This window comes from Pelodiscus sinensis, chromosome 18, assembly GCF_049634645.1.
Source record: "Pelodiscus sinensis isolate JC-2024 chromosome 18, ASM4963464v1, whole genome shotgun sequence".
NCBI lineage: Eukaryota > Metazoa > Chordata > Testudines > Trionychidae > Pelodiscus > Pelodiscus sinensis.
The window spans coordinates 8,123,123-8,148,073 of NC_134728.1; the positions used below are offsets into that span (position 1 = coordinate 8,123,123).

At 45.1% G+C, this 24,951-nt stretch overlaps 1 protein-coding gene across 6 annotated transcripts in view; it reads right to left on the reverse strand.

Moving 5' to 3' along the window:
• Nucleotides 1-24,951, reverse strand: part of SLCO4A1 (solute carrier organic anion transporter family member 4A1) — a 67,273-nt gene that overhangs the window by 35,470 nt on the left and 6,852 nt on the right. For 2 of the 6 annotated variants that reach the window (XM_075901080.1, XM_075901081.1), the window contains exon 2: nt 16,470-16,548. The exons of 3 other annotated variants lie outside the window; for them this stretch is intronic. The gene's annotated coding sequence lies outside the window, so the exon portion shown is untranslated. Of the gene's footprint in view, nt 1-16,469; nt 16,549-23,703; nt 23,901-24,951 lie in introns of those variants that run through there. One more of the 6 variants, XM_075901082.1, reaches the window with a different exon arrangement.

Genomic DNA, 24,951 nt, shown 5'->3' on the forward strand with positions numbered 1-24,951 from the left:
CAATCCTGCTGGAAAAGTATAACAAGTGGGGTTCCACAAGGGTCTGTTTTGGGACCGGCTCTGTTCAATATCTTCATCAACAATTTAGATATTGGCATAGAAAGTACGCTTATTAAGTTTGCAGATGATACCAAGCTGGGAGGGGTTGCGACTGTTCTGGAGGATAGGGTCATAATTCAAAATGATCTGGACAAATTGGAGAAATGGTCTGAGGTAAACAGGATGAAGTTTAATAAAGACAAATGCAAAGTGCTCCACTTAGGAAGGAACAATCAGTTGCACACATACAGAATGGGAAGTGATTGTTTAGGAAGGACTACGGCAGAAAGGGATCTAGGGGTTATAGTGGACCACAAGCCAAATATAAGTCAGCAGTGTGATGCTGTTGCAAAAAAAGCAAATATGATTCTGGGATGCATTAACAGGTGTGTTGTGAGCAAGACACAAAAAGTCATTCTTCTGTTCTACTCTGCGCTGGTTAGGCCTCAGTTGGAGTATTGTGTTCAGTTCTGGGCACTGCATTGCAAGAAAGATGTGGAGAAATTGGAGAGGGTTCAGAGAAGAGCAACAAGAATGATTAAAAGTCTAGAGAACGTGACCAATGAAGGAAGGCTGAAAGAACTGGGTTTGTTTAGTTTAGAAAAGAGAAGACTGAGGGGGGACATGATAGCAGTTTTCAGGTATCTAAAATGGTGTCATAAGGAAGAGGGAGAAAACTTGTTCATCTTGGCCTCTGGGGATAGAACAAGAAGCAATGGGCTTAAACTGCAGCAAAGGAGGTTTAAGTTGGACATTAGGAAAAAGTTCCAAACTGTCAGGGTAGTCAAACACTGGAATCAATTGCCCAGGGAGGTTGTGGAATCTCCATCTCTGGAGATATTTAAGAGTAGGTTAGGGATGGTCTAGACAGTATTTGGTCCTGCCATGAGGGCAGGGACTGGACTCGATGACCTCTCGAGGTCCCTTCCAGTCCTAGTATTCTATGATCCCACTAATGACTAAGGGTGCGTCTACACAGCAGGGCTTAACTTGAAATAAGCTACGCAAATTGAACTACATAAGTTGCATAGCTTATTTCAAAATAGCTTATTTGGAAATTGGGAGCGTCTACACAGCACTTATTTTGAAATAGAGCACTCTTCCTCCGACTTCCCTTACTCCTCATACAATGAGGGTTACAGGAATTGAGTAAGAAGTCCTCCAGCCTGACAGTATTTTGGCGCTATTTCAAAATAATGACCTGCTGTGTAGACGCAGACTAAGTTATTTTGGAATAGCGCTTGTTATTGCGAAATAGTGTTGCAATGTAGACGTAGACTAAGAGAAATGGCTAAAGTGAACAGCTGGCAGCAAGGGGACGAGTGCAGATATCCTCAGTACAGCAGCTTAAGCAGATGCAGCCAGGTGCTCTAGCTATCACCAAACTAGGCAGCTGCTTAGGGCAGCAGATATAATTTGCACTGTGACCCCGTGCCCTATGTTTGGCTTTTAGCTCAAAGTGTAGAGGTTCACGCACTTCGAACCTGAGACCTCTGGACCGTTTCTGCCTGTCAGTGTTACAAGAGTTCATTCAGAATTACATGGCCTTACTTCGGTTTAGTTTACGCAGAGGTTTAATGCAGCTTAACCAATATACTTTAAAGCCATCTGTTTAGTTAATTCAGATTAATTTTCCTCAGTGTTTTTGTGTAGACAACCCCTAAGTTTACAGCTGGGTTAAAAGCAAAATCAGCACCTGGCCCACTTTGCTTGCTCTTGATAGACAACGCACAGGAAAAGAGCAGGGATGCAGCCGGGAAGGTGACAGACAGTACATATCCGATCATTTCCACCATTTGTACGTGTTTAAATGTGAACAGACGGTCACTCATTAATTTTCTCTGGGGAGAGGCACAGGGGTGTGGCAGCAGAGGAAAGAACTCATAGGAGAAGTAAATCTGAAACTGCAGAGGGAAAATCATCCGAACAGCTGTGAACCGCAGATGGCTGTAGCAGCAGGAAAAGTGCAGAGAAACAGCTCATCCTAGTCGTCCACGCAGATGTGACCTCAGCAAAATCTTGGTCTGTATTAAAAAGCTTGTAACAATTACTACAGGGACACCGCATTGCAAAAAGGCCCCAGGCGCTCACTTTGGGATAAGGTTTCATAACAGCTTGTGGCTATCACACAAAGTTTCCACGCTTGGATCAATTCTATTTCAGGCCCTGAGATTTATTTATAATGATTCCATGAAGTCCCCTCTATCGCTAATTGGACTGTCCATGCCATTTTAAAGCCAGCTGGAGGGCAGAGACAGCTGATTGCAAACTGACTGCTGACGTGGATTGCATACGCGCAACGAGGCGCTGTACTCCTGGGAGTGCCAGATTCCCCGTACATGGTTGGGAAATACTCTCGTTAAACTATGCTAAGGTGACCAGAATTTGACAATGTGCAAGGAGGACACTGAGTTGACAAAAAAAACCATACTTGTATATTAGGGTTGCCAGATGGTCTCCCAAAAAATACCAGACAGCCGGTATTTTTTGGTCGAGCAAAAACATTTTTAAAAAGGAACGTGGGATTTTTTTTTGAAAAGTAGGACAAGAAGGACAATTTTTTTCAAAGGAGGACATAATTATTGGGAAGGACAAGCCCCTCAAAAGGAGGACTGTCCTCCTCAAAGGAGGATGTCTGGTCTCCTTAACTATGCTATAAGGAGACAATGAGGGCCCCACTGAATTCAGGTCTTAAATAAATTAGAAAATAAGACATTGAATTGTTCCGTGCAAGATACTTTCAAAGCATCCTCATTTCACATTGAATCCCTGCATGTCAGACTGTTGATAAACCTGTGATGCGCTACCAACAACTTGCACAAGCAGCGTCTATGAAAACATTCCCCTTTAGAATGCAATGAAGCTGATGTGCCAATGATGCCATGTGCTCGCAGAGAGCAGGGATGAGGGAAAAGAGAAATCTGAATGATTGCTTTCCCATTAAAACAAAAACACTTTCTGATCATTACAACTCAAGGGGAAAGCAGCAGCCCTCAGCTAAACCATTAATATTTAGCAGCATTATACTGGAAATACTCATAGATTGTTTCATATATATTATATATAGACGAGGGTTATACGGATTCACCAGCTTGCTATAGATTCACAGCTCTGTACGCCTGTGTGTGAGTGTTAGAATTTGACACCCAGAAAACTACTGGAAGCAACTTGTGTGCGAAGTAGGTGTTTGTGGCTGCAGAGTACAGACACAAGTATTGTGTGCGCAAGTTTACACTGCCAAAACAAATGCTGGCCTGGGGAAATTCAGGCTTGTGATGCTACGAGAGATATGGACTCTTTTGTCCATTCCCCTCTATTTTGTTTCAATTACCCCAGCAGGCGGCAGGGGAAAGCCCCAGGCCAGAGCTGGCCCAGGAGAACAGGTAAGCCAGATCACAAAAGGAAGAAGTTGCCACCCGAGAGAGGAAGAGAGTGACTACACTACACATAGCCACCCAAAGCTGTCTTGTGGTGAATGGACAACCTTCACCCCATCTGAATGCAGATGGCATAGTGGGACCACTACAAGGTATGAGAGGAAGTGGCCCAGGAAGGGCAGCCCTAAGCAGCCCTAGCTGTCAGATCACACATAGACCTCAAAATGTCTTGGGTCAGAGCCCAGTGGAGTGGGAAAGTCTGGGCTCCCCTACAAACAACCCCCTGCAAGTCACAGGCCTAAGCCCTGACCACTAGGCAATGCTACTCTACCAACCAACCCCTGAGAGAGGACCATCACTAGATGTCTTATTTCATTACTTCCCCACACAGAGAAACTGCATTCTTCAAACTGTCAGTACCTTCTGCCTTTTGCAGTCATATGCAGTCACTGACTCAATTTGCAGCTAATTGCCACATGAAGGAAAACCATACTTCTAGAATATAATCTCCCACAAACCAATTTTTACCTAGAGAAGTAATTGAAAAATAGGGACATATTAAATAGGAGCAATTTGCTTCCATTAGTAAGTGTACTCCCCTTCAGAGGACAGAAATACAGCCTTTAGAAAAGGCTAATCGTCACTGTTTATGGACCCCACACAAGTATTGCTTTTCACTGAGCTCAATTTTGTAATGACTCAGTTGATCATTTCCAGATTATTTTTAATACTTCCAGATTACTTTGCATACTGATTACACTAGCCATAAAATATATATTTACCCATCTTTGGGCAAGATTACAGCCAAACTATCCTTGTAAATTTTCTTTCTAGTAAACTTTCTTTTCCTGTAAACTTTCTGCACAGCCAGGCCTGAACTGTCAATTTAGCAAAAGCAGCAAAGCCAGAAAACTATTTGGTTTACATTTGATTCTGAGATTAGTAAATATTCTCCACCTCCCAGAAAATTGGAATTAAATCAATAATGAAAATGACAAAGGTTTCTACTGGATTATCATTAAGTATAGCATACTATGTCACAAAACCAATTAAAAACATGCTGGAATTCAGTCGCGGGCCTCAATTAGATGAATGTTATGAGTTAGCTGATAGCTGGCATCTGAAATAATCCTATTTGCTGAAGCATGCCCAACAATATTTAATCTTGCTTTTAACTCTGTGATGGGTGAACATTACAGGGTCTTAGCACAGCAAGTGACATCCTTTCAGAACTTATGCTTTCCCGTTGCTTACAGCGGCTTATACTATGTAAGCAGACAAAGTATTTTATAATACCATAATGTCGTAAAGAATATTTGCTTAACAATTGGATAGTAACCAAGCCCCTTTTTCATGAGTGAGGAAGGCTTACTGATTCTGACTTGTCTGTCCATGACTCCCTGGTCCTATGGCTTCCTAGCAGCACTCATGATGAGTCTAAATCATATTCCTTCAGTCTAGATTGGGAAAAACAGCTCGGTAGTTGAGATGCTTGGTGGATCAGAGCAAACCTTATAGCAACTACAAAGCCTATCCCTGGGGAAAGAATAGCTTGTGACTCAACCAAGCTGCAAAGCCACATACTGCCCAGGCCTTGCTGCCAATTCACCTTCATGCCAGCACGCAAGAGTTAATTTCCATAGCAACCCCTCGGCTACGTCTACACTGGCAGCTTCTTGCGGAAGAACAGTTGTTCTTCTGCAAAAACTTGCCAGCTGTCTACACTGCACGAGTGTTCTTCCAGAAGTAAATGTACAGCATAGCGTTGTAAAACAGGGCTTCTTCGGGAAGAATTATTCCTCTTCCCACAAGGAATAAGCCCTCTTGCCCAAGAGCTCTTCCAGAAGAGGGCAGTGTAAACAGGCACCATGAATTTCTTGTGCAAGAAGCACCTATAGTTAAAATGGCCATCAGAGCTTTCTTGAGGAAGAGAGCGTCTACACTGCCATGGATGCTCTTGCAGAAAAGCACATCTCTTGTGCAAAAGCACATGGCAGTGTAGACGCTCTCTTGTGCAAGAGTTTTTGCACAAGCACCCTTCCGCAAAAGAGTTCATGTGCAAGAAGCTGCCAGTGTAGATGTAGCCCTCCTGTATGGGTTCAGCACATCCTTAACCTCGCGGGTTCCCCCTCAGGTAGTAAAACTGCACTTGCATTTGCTCCTGTGTGTGACAGAAATCTCCATTATTGCAGGCTCCAAATATCTTAGTCAACATATGTCTGAGCAGGAAATACAATTCAAGAGTATAGAGCAAACATTCAATGAGTATGCATAGCCCATCAGAGCAATTATTGTATTAGTTTCAGGACTTCTCTTACTATGTATAAGTGATAGTCATTGTGCACTCTTCTCTTGTGCAAGGTGTCCTGAAAAGTTAACCAACTAGTGACAAAATATGGAGCCCAAACTAAATCCAAACACCTCTGAGTTTGGAAAAGTTCAGATCTTGATCCAAATTTTGCATCTCAGGCCCCTCCCTCATCAAGAGCAGTACAAATTTTTCTGGCCCCACATGGTTAAATTATCTTAGCAACACGTATTGAATTGTTCATGGATTACTTGGGTTATGAGGATTATCCATATTATTTCTGACACGGATGATAACCTCCATATGGAGAAAGTGTAATCCACTCATTGGTTTATGTATGGCAAGGCCTCCCGAGGAGTGCCACAAATGATGCTTCTGCAAATTGGCTTTTACACTGAGAGTGCTGATTTCACTAAAAGGTGGGGAAAAGACTGGGTGCAACATACTGACTATAATGGGATCATTCCCTGATACATGTGACTCTGTAAATAATTTCACTATCCTAACGTGGCTGAGGGCCTGAGATCTTTTACTTTAAATCAGACTGGGAAACTCCTCATATAAACAGCAAGCTAGAGTTGGCCTTAAGAAAATATTGTGCACTTAATTACGAGCTAATAGCAAGTCCGTCGACAGGGAAAGGGGGAGGAAAGGGGACAGTTGCTCTGAGTCCCGGAGATTCAAAGGGGCCTGTGGGCTCCCAGCTGCTCCCATTGTTACTGCTACAGAAGACAGAGCCTTGGGTCTTTTAAAAATCACTGAGAGCGCTATATGCTCCATGCAGCTGCACAGTACAGGGTGCTGACTACCCTGGCACCGCCCTTTCTCCCCCAGGCCCCGCCCCTTCCAGGAGTGCAGAACCAGGCTCCCCTCACCTTGCCCAGGAGGCCGTGGAGACTGTTGACTCCCCTGGCTAATAGTGTATTTCAGATGAACTCTCCCCCACCTGCAATTTGACAAAGACTCCCTGTTGTTCATTAGGGCTGTGCAAGTGTAATGAAGGGCAAAATGTGGCCCACTGAAATTATTCTGTTCCAAAGCCAGACGGGCCATTGTGATTATCTAGTCTGATCTTGTATAATAGCCCATAAGGTGAAGGGCTTACCAAAATGGTTTCAGACGGAAACAAATGCAAAGGCCATCCAGCTATCTAGGACCATGTCTTCACTCTATGGAAGATCAACGCAGCCATGATCAATTTTCCAGAGTTTGATTTAGCGGGTCAAGTAAAGACCCGCTAAATCAAACTCAGAGGGAGGCGCCATTGAGGAGTAAGGAAAGCTGATGGGAGCATTTGCTCCCATTGGCCACCCACTATGAGGACAGCAAGGAAACTCAAATCAAAGCATGTCAACTCAAGCTTATATGACTCCAGCTATGTTAATTATGTAGCTAGAGTCGACAGTCCTCTTTTATGCAGGCCTGACCTAAGTGACAATGCATCTAACAAAGTGGATTTTTCCTCACAAAAGCTTATGACAAAATAAATCTGTTCGTCTTTACGATGCCACAGGACTCCTCATTGTCTGTGTCCAGACTCAGGGTTTTTTTCGAAAAAAGTAGCCTTTTTTTGAAAAAACTTCACCTGCGTCTAGACTGCAGCCGCGTTCTTTCGAAATTAAATCGAAAGAACGCGGCTTTTCTTTCGATGGCGGTGAACCTCATTTCACGAGGAAGAACGCCTTTTTTCGAAAGTGCTCTTTCGAAAAAAGGCGTTCTTGAATGCAAACAGGGGTTTTTCGAAAGAGAGCATCCAGACTGCCTGGGTGCTCTCTTTCGAAAAAGCGGCTTGCAGTCTAGACGCTCTTTTTCGAAAGAGGCTTTTTCGAAAGTATCTTTCAAAAAAGCCTCTTCCGAAAGAGGCTTGCAGTCTAGACATAGCCTAAGTGACCACATTTTGGTGTCTACTGACTGGGTTTCTATAGAAGTCTTGTAATATTTTGCACTCTGCTGTTACAAACATGATAATAAACTCCCTAAGAGCAATATTCTGCTGCATATTGTGAGGTCCCTCATTCTATCCTAGTTTCACTGGAGTCCCTAGCACTACCTGAGGAGCAGAGACTATGCAATGCATGTCAGGGTAGCAGGATATGACCTCAAATGATTACTTTAGCAAGGGTCTGGAATAAAATAATATTACTAAATACAGCTTAGCACTAGGAGAGCACTTTGCACTTTTTCAATGCACTTTGCAATCAATCATTAATAAATGTATTTAATAATATTATTTCCTCACATAATGTGGTTTTAATGGGCATCAGTTAGTTGCATGAAAACACACCGAAGATGAATCAACCTGAATTTTTAGAGTATGTTTAAGTTTATCCATGAAACTATAAACCTGTCTACATATAGCTCTAGATGTCTTACACAATCTCTAAAAAAGGAAGTGATTTAACATAACTTTAATTCTGCCAAAGGAGCCAACACAGGGGAAAAAAATGTTTGGTCTTCAGGAATTTAATACCCAAGTCTCTCCTATTAATATCATTCTTCTTTTAATGCCTTACTCCTCCCAAGTTTGAACAAACATATGGAAAAGGGTGTCCTCAATTGTTGTAGTGGAGTTTATAATCTTGCACAGAAATGGTGCCCAATCCAATGTGGATTATGTTTACATTTGTAGATGATCTGCAAAGACTACAAATACCAGTTTAATCCTGACAGCTACTGTAGCAACTATTAATTAAGAACTTCAGCTTTCTTTAAATTCTTTCTGAATAGGATTCTTTTTTTTAACCACTAGTAACAATTGATTACTTCTGTAGGGCCCCATCCTGGAGTAAGATCAGTCTAGCCTGGCTCATTAAAATTGCTTATGCAAAAGTAATTATTATTTTGTTCACACATTAAGCTTATCAGTTAGATGTATATGGACTCATCTGATGAAAGCAGAAGAATACTGGGCTAAAGTCTATTTTTATTTTTGCTGGACACTTAATACGTGTTTTTAACAAGATTCAGATAAAAGCAAACTAATAGAGTCATTTCCAATAGGTTACATATTTTTAAATCTTCAACTTCTGTGACTTTGGTCTGAGGGAGCAAAGTTTCAAACTGATAAGAAAATATTAAATTCCATCATCTAACTATGAATCCAGTTTCCCCTTTCTACGAAAGAAAAATAAGTATATGGGAGGGAAGAAAAGCTCAGAAAGATGTTCACCATGGAAGGATCCAGCAAATTCATTCTCTTTATTCATTGTTCAAAAATGCATTGCCAGACTTTTCTATAACTTCTACTGGTTTTATTCTCTCTTGTCACCGTTGCATTGACTTCAAGTGAAGTGACTGCTCATTTGCACCAGTGTCACTGATAAGAGAATCAAGTCCAATGGGCTCTATTGATTACAATTATTGCTAGCTCAGAAGAAAACTAATTGTGAGATGGTCAGAGATTTTTTTTAATACATGTCTTTTAAATATAGAACCTAATCAAAAGTTCAATTTTCAGCTGGGGTCAGCAACTTTAAATCCACCGTTATAAAATTAATTAAAGCTATGCATCAAAAGAGAAGGCTGAAGGTGGCAGGGATCCAGGTCCTTCTTGAATTGAAGATTAGCCAGGAACAGCTCCTTAATGATCTTTAGAAAAGTTGGTACTTTCCTTATGCGTAAACTGGACACCAATTAGCATTAAATGCAAAACTGGGCATTGTGTCAAGGTCTGCCAGTATTTTTCTATAGTTGGTTCTTGTATACAACCCAAAACAATGTCCTGCTGACATCCACTTTTACATACAGGAACCTACTTGTTCTCATATGCCAACCGAATAGGACTGATGGAGATATGAATAAGGAGGAAGCAGGGGGAAGGAAAAGATATGAAATAAAACTTCATGCACTAGATTCATCTCTCAGTATATTAAGTGGAGTTTCATCTGCAGATGGATTTAGCACCAATAAACTGACTTATTGCAGCTAACAAATTAATATTGCATACATTTGACAACATTTATAGGGCAACATCTATCCCTGGAGTGACCCCAATGATGATCCTAAAAAGCTTTTACTAAGAATGAATCTGGCATTTTTGCTATCGAGGTGCTGAAAAGCAGAGTTAAATGAGATGCTGTTTTGATTACCATCCTTCTCTCCCCCCCCACCCCCACCCCTTGAATGATCAGTAGATATATGGCATCAGCCTGCAATCCTTGGGCAGAGTATTAGGAATCCATTTGACTTGGCTGAGTAATTGCTGACACAAAGCCATTGCCGTGCTCGAAGTTAAAATTATTTATACGCTGGCTGACACTAACCATTCCTTTTCCATTGCTGTCCACTTCAAATAAACAAAAGTACAAAGCAATTAAATTAAAACATTTCCTCACTCCTTTTTCTTAAAGACACTCCATTGCTCTGTCTGGCTAATGCAATACCACTGGAAACGAGTCTCAGAGGACCCACAGGCCATCTCTTGAACTGGAGCTATCCACTTGCTCTCTTCAAACTCTCGTCCAGCAAGAAAAATTCAGCCCAGTAGGGCTGCCCCCCTAATCTCCAGACTCTGCTTCACTACAGGGAGAGGTCACCTTGAAAATTGGAGCATTGTCCCTTCTCTTCTGTGTCTACACTGGGCAGAAAGGGGTTTACTACAGGGACTAAGCTCTCCCCCATGTGGGTTGGGAGTCACCAGTCACTCCACTCCCTGTTTCCTCTCCTCAGGGGAGCAGACAGCCTGGGTGGATCCCTTGGTGGCGGGGCGGGAGGAAGGGGGGAGCTGCTCCGCACTCCCAGAAAGGGCCGGACCCCTGGCAGAAGGGGTAGAGCCAGAGCCATCAGCAGCCCCTGGAGTGCGCCAGACCAGCTTCCTCCCCAGCCCCCAGGGGTCTGGCCATCACTGCTGCTGCAGTAGCAGTGGTGACAGCTAGGAGTCTTGGGCTTTTTTGAATCGTCAGATCCCGGGGCACCTGCCCCTTTGCCTCCCCTATCAGCGTGCCCGATGGGGAGTAATGAGGAGACCAAGACAGGCTGCCTCCCACTGGCTCTCCTCTTCATAGGGGTGAAGGTGTTTCCCTGGTGCAGTGCCAGAGACACTGTAGTTAGGGTTGCCAGGTGTCCGGTTTTCGCCGGGACAGTCCAGTATTTGTGGCCCCTGTCCAGTAAAAAACAAAAACAAAACAGAACATACTGGACATGTGAAATGTCCAGTATTTTCTGGGGGTTTTTTTACAGAAGGCCGATGGTGACATTCTTCCCCTGCTGCATCTGGCAGGGGTGGAGGTAATGGGGAGATTTAAAGGCGCAGTGACTTTTTTTTTTTGCTTAACCAATGTTTCCCCCCCCCCTCACCCCCCCCATGTTCGGGATTTTTTGTGAAAGTAACTGTAGGAAGTCACGCTGTGGGAAGCCTCATTCTTTTTTCTCTGTCAATGGGAGACAGGCTTTGTGTCCCTCCCTACAGAACAATATATTGGAGGAAGAATGCTAATGCATGTCAGGAGATCTATATGTATCACAGAGAAAGAAACTCATGGCTATTTTTAGCACACCAGCTCAACAAGAGTTAGCATGTGCCTGGCTACTGGTGCAGGGATGTGCGCTTCCCACTGCAGTGTAGACATACCACAACACAGTCCTCAATGCAACAGACTTACCACATTGTAGCTAGGATTAGCACAGGTTCTGGCTCAAGCTGGCCACCCAAGGACATACCCTCAGTGAACTACCCCGAGCTGCTGCCTGTGCTACCCCTGCCTAGACTGTTTTTAGCCAGCTAGTGGGTTGGGATGCACACTCCCAGCTGCAGTGCAGATATACCTTAGACTTGCAAACTATAGGAGTGATGGGGGGTGGAGGGGATAAGGGAGGGAGGAGCATGAGGTTTTCTGGTCCTGCCAGCTAGCTAGAAGGCGCTGTAATGGAGCATGCAACAGTCAGTCTAGAAAGATCTATCCGGCTATGTCTAGACAGTGGGGCTATTTCGGGATAGTGGAAGTATCCCAAAATAGCAATTCCACTTCTTTGAAATAACGGGTGTGCTATTCCTGCATCCCTTTACCCAGAATAGGGTTTTATTTCAAAATAACCTTGAAAGAAGCTACGTAATTTGAGGAAGGGTGCTTTGTAGACGCCCCTCCCAGACCACCTGGGCCTTGCGGCCCCATGCTTTAGGAGCAACCTCTTTTAATCTCTCTCTATTTTTGATTACCGAGTGTTACCATTCTGGATGGGATATACAACAATCTTCCAAAAAGAGTATTTAATCGTTGTATCTGACTTTTCTTGTGTGGGCCATGAATACAACATGGAATAGTTGAGGCAACAAATGTCTTGTTTGTGTGATTCTCTCTCTTTCCTAGCGGCCGGACACATGGAGTTGAGTATCTGAGGAGAGCTGGCACAGGGGAGATGGCAATGGGGGAGTATATGAAGGAGAGCAATGCATGGCAAATAAAGGAAGGGTTCCGATGAGAGAATGTTTGCGTACACCCTCTGGCTTCTTGGCTTCTTCCAGAGCTGCTACTACCAGTTTCTCCAAACGCCCCCCAGAGCACAAGCTTATTACTGCACACAGCAAAACCACCTACCTAGTATGTTGTTTAACATGCAGTGGCACTCTCAAATCTCCCTTCCTATCTGTTTTGGGGTCCCCACCAAATGCAGGAACCGCACAGCTCCACAGACAGCACTTAAAATACGTTCTCTGGTGAAATTAGCCACTTTGTGAAATACTGAAGAATTCCTGCTGTTTACTTTTGTATCAGTCTCCAAACTTTCACCCTCTGTGTGTTGATCTTTAGTGCATTCTGATGGCAAGGTTAGTCAGTAGTCTGATTTCTGGGTCTCAGCCTAATTCCTAGCGGACACACAACCACATCATTAAAAAAGCGCCTTCCAAATCAGGTCATTCTCCATAAGAAACAGGTACCAAAAGGGACCAGCGAGACTAAATGACCTTCTCTCACCCTTAAGAATGAGCCTTCTCAGGGCTGTCCTTAGGATCTATGGTATTATTAAATGGGTGCCTCTATGCCTATGGCTGCCAGAGAGGGTAACCATGATTTTTTAGAGATGTGATTTTATAATCTTCAACACCACGCTAATGGCATATTTTTAAGCAACTTTTAAACTAAGTTACTGTAGACTAACCCAGTAAATTCAGAAACTGACAGGATATACCTGAGGCTGGCAAATGCCTGTTCCATGGCTTCATTACTACTTTGTGTGTTCAATGTTCTGCTAATAGCTCTGGCAGGCTTTTTCATTTTTAAGTTAACTACATCCTCTCTGGAGGAAGCAGAGCCACAGGGCCAGGAAGAGGCAGGTTGGTGGACATTAAGACACAGGGGTGCTCCAGATTTTTGGGTTCCCTGCATAGCTGCATATTCTGCGTAAGGATAAGGACGGGTTCTGTGCCTTCTATATCTGAGCTCTGGTATGCTGACAAAGCTGCAGAGGCCTCTCTGACTGCACACTTGCCCATCCTAAAAGGAAAGCAATAAAGGTCTGCAATTGCCAGTGCTGTCAGGGACAACATTTTTGCATGAGCTCCACTTCCACTGAACAACAGCTGGTTAACAGAGAGAAAAAGGGAGAGAAATTTTACAACAGCTGCTATCAGCAAATCTGATAGATCTGATCAGAGACACAAAGTAGTATTTTAAAAGTCATAGTGGGCCTGATCCAACTCCCACTGGCGTCAGTGTTACCTCGAAACCTCAAGGGTGTGTTAAGTAGGTTTTAGGCCATAGCAGACTGCAGGGTTCTTTAGGTCTATTTCCCCTTCAAAGAGCACAGCAGGGATGATCTTACATGCCACCACGGCTGCCGTGGAGCAGAGTAGGCAAGGGGTGGCAGGCTTCAGTCTTCACTTTGCTTAAAGCAATTCCTCAGTATTATTCTAAGATTGGTTTTGCCTAACAGGGTGCAGAAAGGGAACAGATCCCTATGTCATCATGCTCTTCTTGACTGCTCGTAAAGACCAGCTAAATAAAAGCTTTATGATGTTTCTTACAAGAATAACTATGTTTGCTTTTGACTAATTGGAACACTGTGTTCTTGCAGCACAACACTACCTTATTTCATTAGTCAGAATTGTGCATCCTGAAAAAAACCCTACCTATTGCATAAGTGTCTTATTCTATAGGCTTGTAAGAGAACGCTGACTTCAGCTGTAGTTTGGTCTCTGACACCAAATGCAAATATTAAATTCCCATGTTGCATTCACAGCTGCAGCAATTGCCCAAGCACATGAGGAACTCCAACCCGCAGCACTCGGGAGAAGAGCTGTTAAAGAGTAGCAATGAGTCAGCGAGAGAGGGCGGTGAGCATGACACTTGGATGCTCCCAAATACAACAGGGTGAAGTAGAGGAAAAAGAGGAGCAGCATGCCAAGCGCAGTATGGCCATACTGACACACTGAGCAGCAGGTCTGGAACAATATGGCTTTCTGAGAAGCACTGGGCACTTTACGGTCAGTGGTTGGCCTTGGGATTGTCAATGTTTTCTACTTCCAATCAAGAGCCACTGTACAGGGCTACAGCTGAGACAGTGCCAAGTGTGGTCTCTATGCATCCCTCAGATTACACACAGGCACCCGGACTTGGCTGCACTCTGTCTTCGTCTCTCTGCATGCCCACTTCCCCCTCTGCTAGCCGCTCTTTCTTAACAGACAGTTGTCTGAGTCTACATTAATAAAATTCATCCATTTTGTAGCCCAAGTCCCCTTTGATATCAAGGGGGAGAGCTGGACTGCCAACATACCCATTTGAAAGGAAAGCAATAAAGGACTTCAGTTGCCAATGCTGTCAGAGACAACGTCTTGCGTGAGCTCAACTTTCACTGAGCAACAACATCTGGTTAACCAAAAAATAAACAACGGCTATCAGCAGTGTTGTTAAACCTTCCCAAGAAATTAAAATTCACATAAACCAATGACTTTATGCAGGCACAGATCCATGATTTTAAAAAAATCCAACCAAACAACAAACTTTATTCCAAGGGCAAGACCACTTACTCAATAGGTGACTTGTGATCGCACTTGGGTGATAGGCCTCCTTCAAAAGTTAATTGCTAAAATGAGGTGCCCCCACATACCCCTCTGGATGGCCCTCTCTGCACGCCATCCCCACCTCCCACAGGCACCAGGCACCCGACTGGCTCAAAAGACACAAATCATGACAGCTTGTAAACCTCCCCTCTTCTCATAGGGCGCTTCCAAGCCACAGAGAGCCATTGAAACTGCTGCCAAATGGCATTTCTTCCAGAGATAGGAGAAGAAACGAGTGTATAATGTTCTCATTGTCAAACTGAAACATCTGCTGGCATTCGGAATCGTTTTTGTTGTCTGTGTGCGGCAGTGAGAAAGAGCAGAGACTATGAACTACAGGCTCTCTCACACGTGGGAAATTACAGTGTTACCCAGCAGCTGTTGGAGGATAGGTTTACTTGGAAATCCGAAATCTGCCTTTAAAGGATTCTTGCATTCCATGAAACAATTGTGTGATTTTCATTTAGGATTTGAGAACGTTGTATTGTTTTCCACAAAGGGCTGGTCTATAGCTTGCCAGCCCGTTTACCCTCTAGGACTGTGGTGTCCAACACACTAGCCACATGTGGCTATCTGGCCACTGGAGTGTGACTAATTGACTCACAAAATTATTTACATTTTCAGAATAATGTGTCTAATTCGCTTCAGAAACGGTTGGACACCACGGCTCTGGGGCGTAAAGCGGGGGTGGGGAACCTTTTATTGGATCGGGGCCACTGACCCATAGAAAAAAAAAATCAGTCGGGGGCCGCACACAAGTGAGAAGCCAAAAAAAACCCTAAAACCCCAAGCCCTCACTGACATGGCCCCTGACTGAGACACGCCCCACATTCCTCTTGCACACCAAAGCCTAGTAGGGCCCAAGCTAGTAGATTTTGTGCCCCAGTCCTGCAGTAGGGCACACACTCCCCAGTGCTGGCGGGGGGGGGGGGGGGGGAGAGAGAGAGCCCACATCCAGGCAAGCCGGGGCCCGCATCCGGCCCCCAGGCCTGAGGTTCCCTACCCCTGTGTAAAGGAGATGGATACAATGGAAGAAATTCTGTCCTCAGTTATAAACATGGCTGAGTGTAAAAAAAGGCAAAATGTGGTCTATTCTTCTCCCTAACTTAGGCTATGTCTACACTATGGGGGTTTTCCGGGATACCTCTGGTCCAGGGAACACATCTGCTCTTCCGAAATTTATTTCAAATGGGCAGACGTGCTCTTTCGGAAGCCCTATTTTCCTCATTTTATGAGGAATAAGGGCTCTTCCGAAATAGGAGGTTTTTCCGACATTTGGCCCCGTGTAGACGGGCCAAATGTTGGAAAAGCCTCTTCTGAAAAAAGAATCAGAAAAAGGTACGCAGATTGCGCAAAAAGCATACCTTTTTCCAAAAAAAAACCCTCCAGCAGTGTAGACATAGTCAAACTTTGAGTCTGATGCTCACTTTGAGTAGGATTTATGCATACAAAAAGGCCAGTCAAGGTCAATGCAACTTCTCACAGTAAGTAAGTACAGTAAAACTGCAACAGTCCGGCATCCAATAGTCCGGCACTCCTGATAGTCCGGCATCACAATGGCAAGAGCCTAGTGAGTGAGCTTCAGCAAAAAATGAGTCACAAGGCAACAGCGACAGCAGCTGAACTGAGCAAAAAGGGTAAAAAAGGCTTAAAACAACTAAAATATTACAGTATACTGTATACAGTATGTATAATAAAAAAGGTTAAGAACACTTTATATACAGTATATAATGTATACAGTATATAGTACCTCCTGATAGTCCGGCATATTTGATAATCCGGCACCACCGAGGTCCCATAGGTTCTGGATTATCGGAAGTACTGTAATACTAAAGAAAGAAAAAAATCAGGGCTATTATGTGATGGAGTATGAGAAAAGCTTGCACTTTAAAAAAAAACACATTGTGAAACAAAATTTAAGGCTGAGGTATTCAAAGCTAGCTAGTGAACATGGGCACCTAGACCACATTCATTATCATGCAAAATGTGTAGGCAGCTTTGAAAGCCTCCTCCTAAAATACTTATTTCAATGTTTTTCCTCAGGTTTTCGCAAAAAGTCCAACCAACTTTGCTGCCGATTACCCTGATGTCAAAGGAGTGGTTCTGGATGTACACTGGTGTAACTGGAATCAGAATCTGGCTTCAAGGAGCCAGAGTCCCATTTCAGAGTAAATCTACTCCAGCAGTGCAAAGTTGCCTACAGAAGTCTGCTAGAGACTCTATTGTTAGACAGGAATCCCCTGTCAGCATAAAGGGCCATGTCCCGTTCATCTAAGAAGTGTAATGGGGCCCTAGGCTTTGGAAGAGTGCACTCTGCTCTAGCAATTCTGGGCCAGCAGGAGCCCTATAGGGCCCTGCACCTGCTCCAACTTACACCAGGAATCAGGGTTGAGTCCAGGGTCTCCATGTGGCCCCCAAAGTGGAAGACATTTTGAAACACTCGGTAGAAATTAGGAGCCTAGATATCTCTGAGACTAAGATTCTGGTGCTGTCAATCTGGCATCTTCCATGGGTTCTAGATTCACTAAGGCCAGAGGGGAGCTATGACAATTTGTCACCTGAGCATTTGGCTCTAAATTGCAGTAATAGCAACAACCAATGAAAACGAGAAAGGGGTTCAGTGTATTAGAAGAGCACACAAGGGGCCTGGTCCCACTGTTACTCTGAAATAAAAATCAAAACTCCAATTGACTTCAAAGGCTGTCATCCTGAGATGCCTGTTCAGTGGAAATTTTAACTAGCATGGAGGGTGATTTTTCAGCTCCACCTTAAGGTAACAGCACTGGAAGCATGTGATCTTATACCATAAAGGCTACAGGAGCATCAGGCTCTGATGGGAGAGACAGAATTAAAAGAGGAACCTTTCTTTCATTTTTATATCTTACTCTATGTAGCAAAGCACCAAGCTTGCAACAAACTAAATAAAAGCATTTCAGTTCTTCCTATTACAAATAGTGGCTCTTGGCTAAATATTTGCATAGTAGGCTCTCACATAGCATGGCTGTGTTATATTAGTCAGAAATCTGCAAGATAGAAAAAAGCTCTCATTACATAATCATCTTACTCCACAGCTGACTGGCAGGCAGATGGCCTGGTGGTAAAAACCAAATTGGCAAAGTCGACATTCTGTTAATGCTACTTGTGTGTTCTATTCATGGTACGGATACAGAATTGAAGAACAGTGCCCAAATACAGTTTGTATTCCCACAGTAATTGTGCCTGCACATTAGGGACTCTGTTCTGCAGGGGTCTGACAGAGATCTTGTGAGACAGTGAGAGGCTGCTGATGCTTTACTGCTCATAATAAAAGAGAAGTAAACCACGGAGAGCGATCACTGCCGTGTGATGGGTTGACAGGAGTATGATCAACTGAAAACTTCCCAAAGCGGTACACCATCCCTTCCACCCTCATTCATCTAGAGGACATATTGGGTGGATCAGATGTGGGGAAAGTGCACTATGCTCTAGCAATCATTGTGATTTATTTATTGTGCTGTGGCAGCCCCTAGCAATCCCAGACACAGGCGCATGCAAACACACTTAAAAAAAAAAGCAACAGAGCTTGCTTTGGTGCTTTTGCAATGGAAGATCAAGCAGCACTGGGTAGCTGGCTGCAAATTCCTTCGCACCCTTGGGTCTTTTTCCATCAGGATTGACCCCCACCCTGTTTCTGCTGCACGATTCTGCTAAATGCAGCTCTTAAGTAGTAGTGACTACTCCTGGATAGCAGTAGGAGAAACTGAAAATCCTAAAGTATAGCTGCTATGCATGTAAATTGAACCCACGAGATTGCACTAACACTCTTTGCCATGGTCACCATATGGGTCAGATTCTCTTCTGGTGTATGTCACTGTACTCTTGAGACGTCAATGACTCTTCTTTATGTTCCACCAGCTGTCTAGCAGCATGACCAACACTTCCACAGCCTGCTGGGCTCTCAAAAGACATTTAGAGGTCCATTAGAGCTAAATAACAGCACAGAGCACTGAAAGCCAGGACTGGTGGCTGTAAACAAACTTTATAAGACCATAGGAAACTTGGCCACACCCATGGTAAGTGGACATCCAGCTAAGCAAAATCATGCCAAACCACAGATGTTGCTGGATCAGAGAGTGCCAGACTAGAGAGGTTCAACCTGTAGTAAAATAATTATGATTAATAATATCCCAACAAACACACCAAAGTATAGGTAGAAAAAATGGTTAATAGCTGCTGCACTGTTATCACACTGAAGTAGCATTTCCCCACACCTATTATCTCTCTTATACAGAGATTGGAAGTTCTGTGAAGTGGAATTTTTTTGGGGGGTGTTTGTACAGAACCTATCCCAATGACTTACTGATTCCTGATTGGGACCCTTAAGCAAAACGACTACGACCATACACATCATAATTAGAGCGGGTCAAAAATACCCAATGACAAGGTTTCAGTGAAAACACAGCCCTATTTTGAAAAATGGAGTGGATTTTTAATGAAAATTATCGACATTGTTCTTGTTAAAACCGTCAAGCTTTTTTAGATTCACATTTTTTTTAAATAAAAATATGTGACTGGAATGCATTTTGTTTTGTTTTCAATAAATTACAAAAACTGGTCAACATGTCAAGAATGTTTTCAAAGAAAATGGAGGAGGGGATTTCGATTTGTGAACATTTTTTAAAACACTGGAAAACAGATGAACACAAAAGCACCATCAAAATTTTGATTTTCCTTTGTGAGAATATGTTTTTCTTGCATGACCAACCCTAATAACAACAACAGATGTCGTCCCTTTCCATTGGGAAGATTACAAAGGCTGAGACATGGAGCTCCGGGGGATTCAGCTCAGGGAGTTTGCAGCCAATTATATACCTGAAGAAAAGGGTATTGGGTGAAGTGGATGGATTCTGATGTTCCAGGACAGAGGAAGGCAGAGCAGAGTGTCATGGTTTGTCAGCATGAAAGGCTGGCCTCAGTTTTCTCCTGGCAGTGTGTTTTCTGTGGCAATTCACAACTATGGGGGGGGTCAGGGAGGAATTAAAGCCACAAACAGTGTGCTGTGGCGGTCAAAAAGGCAAACAGAATGTTAGGAATTATTAAGAAAGGGATAGAAAATAAGACACAGAATATCTTACTGCCCCTGTATAAAACTATCGTATGCCCACATCTTGAATACTGCGTATATATGTGGTCTCCTCACCTCAAAAAAGATATTTTGGCCTTGGAAAGGGTTCAGAAAAGGGCAACTAAAATGATTTGGGGTTTGGAACAGGTCCCATATGAAGAGAGGCTAAAGCGACTGGGACTTTTCAGTTTAGAAAAGAGGAGACTGAGGGGGGATATGATAGAGGTCTATAAAATCATGAGTGGTGTGGAGAGGGTGAATAGAGAAAAGTTATTCATTAGTTCCCATACTGTAAGGTCTAGAGGACACCAAATGAAATTAATGGGTAGCAGGTTTAAAACTAATAAAAGAAAGTTCTTCTTCACACAGCGCATAGTCAACCTGTGGAACTCCTTGCCAGAGGAGGCTGTGAAGTCTAGAACTATAACAGAGTTTAAAGAGACGCTAGATAAATTCAGGGAGGTTAGGTCCATAAAAGGCTATTAGCCAGGGGGTAGGAATTGTGTCCCTGGCCTCAAGTTTGTCAGAGGCTGGAGACAGATGGCACGAGACAAATCCCTTGATCATTGTCTTCGGTCGACCCACTCCGGGGTACTTGGCACTGGCCACTGTCGGCAGACAGGCTACTGGGCTAGATGGACCTTTGGTCTGACCCAGTACGGCCATTCTTATGTTCTTTTATTAGTTTTCAATTAGGTATCTACTCAGATCTCTGTGGGATCAGCCAGGGATGCCAAAACTGGTCTGCTATTCTACACCTTCCTTCCTTCAGCAGCTCTAAAATCCCATCAAGTCACATCTCTGCATACCTCTTCAAAAATCTACAAGGTCCCAAGAAGGGATGGTGCAGTAAACTTTTCGTACAAAGACAGACATAGGATTGGCATCGTCTGTCAGTGGAGGAATATCCATCTCATGATCAGTACAAAAACGGCTCTGTGCTCCGGCTGACAAACCACAACCAGGAAAAGAAAAAAAGAGAACAACAATAATAATGGTTTTTATTATTTATAGAACTACACTTCTTGTTTACTTAACATTTGGAACATTTCAATGTTACTTTGTAAAATGTACCTTATGTTAATTCAACAGTCAATACTAGTTTTTCTCTTTCGTTCAGTTCCTTACTAAAAATGACATTTCTGATTAGTGAAAACAATGTCAGGATGATTCCGAAAGCAATTTTTGAGAAAGTTGTTGTTTGCTGATAAAAATATTGCTTAAAATTCACAGAAAATGTCCTGGAAATAAAAACAATTCAAGATGTATGACAAACTCTTTTTGCCAGAAATTTTTTTTGGGAAACAATCGTTTTTCAAGTTAAAACAAGTTGTGCAAAAAGTCAATTTAAGAGTAATTTATTTATTATTAGCAGATTTAACTGGCATCACTCAAGCTCTTAACTCAGTTAAGGGTTTGGTTTTGTTTTTAATAAAAGCAAATGTACATGTTTTACTTAAATTATTGTATTTTTAAAAAATACTGTAGAATGTTATTTTTATGAAGGTATTTTTATTTCAGATTTTTTTAAAAGGGGATTGTTAAAATTTTCCCATTTAATTTTTTAGTAATTTTGAAATGGGAATTCCATCAAGTGTATTTTTTTCTTTGTCCCTTCGACCCAGGGTTGTGAATTCAATCCTTGTGGAGACTATTTAGGGATTTGGGGCAAAAATTTGTCAGGGATGGTACTTGGTCCTGCTGTGAAGGCAGGGGACTGGACTTGAGGACCTTCCAGTTCTAGGAGATTGGCAATCTCTATTATTATTATACCATTCGATCGATATCAAGTTCAAAGCATGATGACATCTCAGCGTGACATGCATTGGGCTTATTGGCCTGCGACTGCATCAGCCCATATATGATGTAGTGAAATGTTCAATGCTGCTCATAATGGTGTGACCTCTAGTCACATAGTACATGGCAATCATCAATAATGCTAAAGGAAATAGAGAATTGAGTGTGTGACATTTGAATGTGGTTTGGATATTGTAGATTGTGAGTTTCCAAGCCGGGCAGTGATCTTTCAATGATTCATGTTCTACATTTTTTGCTTATGCCACAAGACTAAATGTAAAGCCTGATGCTGCTTTCATTTACACCAGTGTTAATCTGGAGCTAAACAGAGGCCTAGTCTACATTTAAAGATTAGCTGGACCTAGCTATCTTGCTCAGGCCTATGACAAATTTCATTCTCTTGTACAACACAGTTAGATTGACCTCATCTCCCACTGTAGCTGCACCTGTTCATAATGGAATTTTTCTATTGACCTAAATACCACATCTCAGAGAATTAGATTAACTACATCCAGAGCTGTCCCATCCATAGGACAGTGCAGGGTGGCCACCCAGACCCCAGACTCCCAGCCAGGTTGCTATGCTTCCTGACACCACAGAGAGCATGGGGCTAGTCCAATCCCTGCTGCCAGCCCCAGCCCTCTCCCCTGGTAATCCTCTGGGTTCTGTCACTCGAGGGAGGAGGTGTGGGAGAAGGGGTGCAATGCGGTGGGAGAGGCAGGGAAGGGCTGCAATGGAGGTGGGACAGGAAGAACAGGGGTGGGAAGAAGCAGGGTGGGAGCAGAACAGGGGCTCGGTACAGGTGGAGCAGGAAGGGGGGGGGATGCTGTCCCAGGCCCTACATCTCCCTAGGGATGGTGTTAACTGCATCTATGAAAAAACCCTTCCATCAGCGTGGGATACATCTACACTGCAGCGGCTCAGCCACAGTGCCGTAGCTGTGCCACTGAGGTGCAGACCGGTGATTTTTGAACTATGGGTTGGGTTGCGGAATGCCAGGCAGTGGGTGACCTTGCTGTGGGGTGACCAGGTGACAAGCGGGGCTGCTAAGGCCAGCTCCCTGCCTGTCCTGGCACCGTGGACCACGCTGCGCCCTACAGGTCCAGCTCCTAGGTGGCGGAAGTCTGATGGATCTCCACTTACTGCTCCCACCCTAATCACCAGCTCTGCACTCCCATTGGCTGGGAACTGGCCAATGGGGACTGGAGGCAGCAGTGCCTGTAGGCAAAAGCAGCATGCAGAGCTGCTTGGGTGCCTCCATGCAGGAGCCAGATCTGCTGCTGGCTGTTTCTGAGGTACAGGGCAATCTGTGGTGGCAGGAGAGGCAGGAAGCCTGCCTCAGCCCCCCTGAATGGCAGAGCTACCCTGACCAGTTCTGGTGGCCTACCCAGCCTGAGCCCCTGTACACAGCCCCTTCCTGCAAGGCTGGTCCCTCCACTGGGGGGGGGGGGGGGGGGAGGGAGCAGAAGTCTCACCCCGCCATACTCACCAGTGGCAGTGGAGCAGCCTGGCCCCAGAGCACTCAGCTCCCCTGGCTCCCAGCCACATAGCTTGGGGGAGGGGTCCTGAAGAGGGGAGAACAAGGCAGGGGTGGGAAGAGGGGAGAACAAAGCAGGGGTGGGACAGAACAGGGAACCTGCACCCCCTAAGGATGGCCCTGCTGGGTGAAGCCGAAGGAAGGGAGGGAGGGGCTGGCCACCAGCACCACTGAATACACTGCCCCCAACTACCTAGAGCACCCCGAAATCTGGGGCACTGTGGTGCCCCAAATGGTATAGTGCTCTACAGCAGCTGCATCTTTTGCATATGGGTAGGGCTGGCCCTGCTGATTGGGAGCTGCCAGAAATAAGCCCAGGCCCCCAATCCCCTGCCCCCCAAACCTGGAGTCCCCTCCTGCCCTCAAAGCCTTCCTCCCTGGCCCCACGCTGGAGACCAAAGAGGCCGTATGGTGGGCGCCCGCCACCCACCGTTTTTCAACTGGGTCACGAGAAAAGAAAGTGTGAAACCCACCGGTGCCGACACCCCTGGATTTCCTGGGCGTGTGAGTAAAATCAGGAACCCCCCCCCCCCCCCGGACGGGCACCTTTTTAATGCGGCTCCTGACTCCGGAGGGACTGCGGCGCACGCCACAGCGGCGTGTCGCCCTTCGGGGAAGCTTTGACTCACAGGGCGGCGGCAGGGGGCTGCAGGGCGCGCAGAAAAGCGGCTCATTTCCTGTCTGGGGCTGGTGGCAACAGCAGGTGCATGGCCGGGAGTAACCCCGCTCAGACCCGGCTCGCGGAGCGCAGCCGCCTCCCTCCCCAGCCCCTTCCCCCGCCGGGAAAATTGCTCCATAGGCCCGGCGGCCCCCCTCCCCCCCCCCACACACACACCCCACACACCCAGCCCGGCTGCTCCTGCCCTTCCCGCGCACGTGGGCTGCAGGGGAAGCCATGCGGCGGGAGCAAGTGATGTTCCGCCCCGGGGGCTGCAGCGAGTCTCCGCGGCAGCTTCTCCCGGTTTGGGAGGGGAGGCGAATTACAAACCAGGAGGTCACCGCGCTTCACAGTCATCACCGTCCCGACCCCCCCATATGCAACCCCCTCTCCCCCAGCCAGTGGCCCAACACATGCTCCGCCGCCCCTTCCCCCTGATCCCCTCTCCCCGCAAATCCCCACCGCCAGCCATCAGGGATTACAATAAACTACAGCAACGGGTGGGTTCCCCCTTTCCCTCCCCTCCCTGCTGTCTCTTTCCTAACAGGTTCCCCCTCCCCCCTCCTTTCTCCCCCTCCCCCCCAGATCTCAGCCTGCTTCATTGTGCTCCCTCCAGAGACGTGGGAAATGGAGCTAGTTAGTGACCCACACAAAGACCAGGCCAGACAAGCCAGGATTTGTGCCCAAATTACGTGACCCGGTCGAGCTGCTATAAAAACAGCAGGGAGGGAGGGGACGTGGCAGCAGGTGCTCATTCATTTTTTTTTTTTTTACTACGACTGTGTCAGTCACGCAGTTCCTTAGCCACGGCCACATGCTATCAAATGCTCCATCGTTCACAGTGGCTGCCTAGGCAGTGCTGCAGGCCGTCTGTCTGTCTGCCTCCAAGCAGCTAAACACACCAGGCTATGCCCACGTTACCCTGGGTAGAGCCACTGCTGCGCACCGCCTGACAATGAAAACACATAGGCTAGAGCCCCCATTCATTCGTCAGCCATTGGAAGGAGAATACCTATAAACTCACCCATGCCATTGCCTCTCCCCAGCCTGTATTTCCCACCAGCCCTCCGCTGCCACCCCAAGCTGCCCACCCCGCCCCAGGGAACTGGGCACAACATACCCCTCACCAGGGAAGA